The following is a 4,517-nucleotide window of genomic DNA, read 5'->3' as shown; positions in this document are numbered from 1 at the left end:
ATCAGAGACTTCATTTCAATTTCAGTGCCTTTATCAACATACTCGGCATGGAAAGACTAGCCAATAATGAGCTTTATAAAAAGTCTATCACTTGCAGTATACTTTATTTCTCAAGACATAATGAAAGGAGACTTTTTCTGGAACCTATCAGGGGACATAGTGCATGGGCGGGATATGCCTGAAAGATCCTCTGTTCCCGGAAGTCTTTAAATACCCGCTTGCACATTACATCAGAAGCTATTTGGCTTTTCAGGAATATTTGATGCGCCAGTATAAAATCTGGATTTGCATTATTCATAAAAACAAAACAAAAACTGTTCTATTAGTTAGGCAACTATCCTGTTCCAGTTAGTATACAAAAGCTCAGTTATACACTCCAGTGCTTCTCAAACCATCTATGGGGAAGAACCAGTCTTGATTATTTTCAATCTATCATAGATGATACTTTTATAAAATACAATAAAAAGGAGTTCTTTGAAAAATGCAATCTAAAAATTATAAAAATTACAAGTCTGCTTTTTTTTTTCTGGTTATAATCAACATATATAAAAATTCTCCGACAACTGCTGTATGAGTTTTTTAAATGCTTACTCTTAAATTCTATACTCATCCTGGACCTGAAAGAAACAGTTCATGAAGTGGCACCAGTCTGTGGGCCACACTTCGAATACCACCAAACTGCACTCATAGCAATAAATGCAGCCCCATCCAAAATTACACTCTGCTCTTTTTGGTGAGGCACACTCAAAATTCACTCTTCTGCCTATACTCCTCAGGTTTCTAATGATGTAATTGAGCAAGTTCCTCCAAGTAATTCTTTTCTTCTTTCATCTTGCTTTGCTTTTTGCCTCCCAGTTCATGTTAGGTGTGGATTCTGGTTTCTGGCCAAGTAATAGTGAGAAGTGTAGGCGAGGGAATTTCCACTGGTCTCCTTCCAGGGCTGAATTTTCATGTGAATGAGAAGGGTCAGAATTGTGTTGTGTTCCAAAGGTCAGAGCAGTGGGGCTGGGGCACAGTAATGTTTGTGAGGCGCAGATATCAGTTCCTTTTATTTCTGATAATGGAATATGCCAAAAAAATATTTCAAAACATGAATTCCCATCACCAGCCAATAAACCCCTTCCAGGAGTGAGTAATAGACCCAGAAGGGTCTTGAAGAGGCTCGTTGTGAGATCCTGGCCAACATCCCCAATGTCTCTCAACTAAGGTGTCCTACTTAAGGTAAACCTGAGGCAACAATGCGGAGTTAAGTAGGCACATCTAGACATGGCTGTCCTCCTCCATCCAGACTCCTCTGATCATCCCCAGGTCAGACTTCATTGCTGGGGCTTGCTCTTGGCTATTAGAGCCCAAGTGTTCGCCTTTGGCACAAACCACAGGCCTGGACTAAATGCGCCTCTGCCAAAATAACTGAGGCCAGGTCCGTTTATGTGTTCTCAAGGCTTGGATCAACAGGGACAATGTCCTTCCCTCAGTGGCTGGACAACAAACCACTATACCACACTTCTGATACATTTTTAAAACTTTTTATTGAAGTATACATACAGAACATATATAGTTGGATGATTTTTCATAAACTAAACACCCCTGTGTAACCAGCACCCAAATGAAGAAACACAACTTTCCCAGCACCCCAGGAGGATATACCACCTCACTTTTTCTAGTCACTATCCCCTTTCCCAAGAGTATCCTGACTTCTAGCTCCATATACTAGTGTTGCCTGTTTGACCTCTATACACATGGAATCACACAGTATATATTCTTTTGTGTCTGACATCTTTCATTTGACATTATATTTGTCAGATTTATCCATACTGTTGATGTACTGACTTTTAAATATACATGAACATGATAAAATTTACACAGGCAACTTAAAAGTAAGTTTCTCTATCGGCTTTATTTTTTACAGCAAAATATGTCAAATTTTATTTATGGATTTGCGTCCACATTGACAGTTAAAAACACAAATTACCTTTTCTCAAAGGCATTATTAAGGGGATTACAATAGATTAAAATGAATTAAAATCATGTAACTATATAAAAATAAAATGCCACATGATATTGTTAAATGGGTTAATTCTGTGTTGCTGCTCAATTTCCAAGAGCACAAACTTTTAGATTTTATGGATGAAAGGCTGGGTGAAATTCCTTGAAAGTGAGTAATTGCATGGTCTATAAAATGGTACCGACTCCTGTTCTCCAAAGTGGGTATGGCCACATCTTGCACAATATCTGTCCTATACCAAGAACCATTGTTGAATAAATGAGGGTAAAATGAAGATACTGCTCAATTCAGTGTTATTAAGTGCGACATAGAAGCTTGCAACATATACTCCAAATGAAGTTCAACAGAAGTTAACTGATTCTTTGGTGTATAGGTAAGCAAATATTAAATGACAGCTTCATAAGAGAAAACCTTAGTTACAATTCCACAGAGATTAACAGGATAATCAATTCAAGTTCATCTGGTTGCACTCAAATTGCCTGACAGCCAGTCCCCAGAAATAATTTGTTAGAGCCTACCAATTCATCTTGATAAAATAGTGCTCTTTTAGCTACAGCACAAAAATTAAAATGGCTGCATTCCATCAACACAGGTTCTTGCCCAGAGCACTTTAAAATCAAGGAAAATGAGTCTTCCTAACTCTACAAAGGCCTTCATTATGCTAGATCTCGGGCTAAGAGCTTTTCAGGCAGCAAGAGTACTCTCTAACAACTTTAATTGTCTAGTCCTTTACTCCCATCCCTAGAAGCAATCACCAACTACAGGTTCTTATGTGTCAATCCCAAGTCCTCCCTCTGTCTGTCTGTCTGTCTGTCTGTCTCTCTCTGTATTTTGTTCTCAAAATGATTCATACCAGCAGAAAAAAGAAAATAAAAGAAGAAAAGAAATAATTTCAGAATGATTATAAAGAGAAAGTTGAAAGTCCTCAGTCCCAACCAGATAACTCCACTAACACTTTCTTATACCCTTCCAGAACTTTTCTATGGGTGTATTAGTCTATGTCTCTCCTTTAAAAACTTTGCAAATGGAATTATACATGCATTGTTCTCTCATATTTAATCAATCAATTTACCTTGGACATTTTTCCTTATCAACACTGTCAAATGTACTTCATTTATTTTTATTGCCATCTAGATTCTGTTGTATAGAAAAGGAGAACAGGCAGACATGGGCAATGTTCATCTATTGATCAACAGATAAACAAAATAAGGTAAAGCCATACAATGGAATATTATTCAGCCATAAAAAGGGGTGAAGTACTGATACGTGCTACAACCAGCATGAATAAATTTTGAAAACGTTATGCCAGACAGAAAATATCCATTTATATGAAATATATGGTATAAGCAAATTTATACAGACAGAAAGTAGTTTACTGGTTTCAAAGGACCTGGATGATGGGGGAGTGGGGAGTGACTACCAATAAGTATAAAGTTTCTTTGGGAGTGGTGATATGTTCTGGAATTAAATAGTGGTGATTGATGCACAGCTGTGTGACTATACTAAAAACCCATGAATTGTATACTATAAAATGGTTAAAATTGTAAACTTTATGTTAAGTATATTTCACCACAAAAATTATAAGATATATCAAATATCAAGAATACTCTTTAAAAGCTCTTGTGTAACTATTACTTGATTATTAAAATCTTAACATGATTTTCCATATTTACCTCTGATTTTTTAAATGAAATAAAAGACACAGGTGAAGTTCTAGCGTAATATTTTAAGAATTAAGTCTATGTATACTGTTTCTCTACCATTTCCCTCTATTATCTTTTTTCTGAAACTCCTCTTAGAGGTATATCATAGCCTCAAAGCCTTTACTATTCTCTACATTTTTTAGCGTACCTTTTCATAGTTTTGAAATCTCTTGTTTCTCTGTTCTGCATTTTGGGTAAATTCTTGAGTTCTATTTTTGAAATAGCCAAATCGCTCTCAGATTGTGACCAGTTTAGAATGTAAAATAAACTTAGTTTATTATATTTGCCATGCATGTGTAAAATTTCTAATTTGTTATTTGTATATCCATTTATCTTATTTAATTTCTAGTTTTATTTCATGATTTTTTAAAAAAGTGGACGTATTCCTTCATTTATCTTTTTACATATCCTAATCATCTTACTTTAAATTCTTTAAAGTCTTTAAATTCTTACTTTAAATTCTTTAAAGTAAGACTGCTCTATAAAATTTTTTTCCTCTAGAGTAAATCCATGTTCCAATTATTGCTGCTCTAATCATGATTTATTCATTTGTTTTGGGATTTGGGTTTGTAACTCCATCTTGGGTGGGAGACCTTTTTGTTTTTATTTTATTTTCTCTTCTTTTGTGTTCACCCCTCCCTGACCTACAATTTAGTCATTGGTGTCACCTCACTTTCTTGTTCCCAGTTAAAAACCAGGTCCGATAATGGTATTTTGGTGCTCCTGCCTCACTGTAATATTGAGGGTATCTCAAATGAAGTCCCTGAGGAGAGGGCAAGTTGGTTCTGTTTCTGGTCTTGATACTACAT

The 4,517-nt window shown here is 35.7% G+C and overlaps 1 pseudogene; it reads right to left on the bottom strand.

Annotated features, from left to right (window-relative positions):
• Positions 1 to 2,033: 2,033 nt before the first annotated feature.
• On the bottom strand, positions 2,034 to 2,662 carry LOC118603922 (annotated as a pseudogene).
• Positions 2,663 to 4,517: the final 1,855 nt, after the last annotated feature.

The sequence above is a fragment of the Rousettus aegyptiacus genome, unplaced genomic scaffold, assembly GCF_014176215.1.
Source record: "Rousettus aegyptiacus isolate mRouAeg1 unplaced genomic scaffold, mRouAeg1.p scaffold_m13_p_6, whole genome shotgun sequence".
Lineage (NCBI taxonomy): Eukaryota > Metazoa > Chordata > Mammalia > Chiroptera > Pteropodidae > Rousettus > Rousettus aegyptiacus.
The sequence above is the reverse complement of the archived record's forward strand: the minus strand, read 5'-3'. Positions and strand labels throughout refer to the sequence as shown.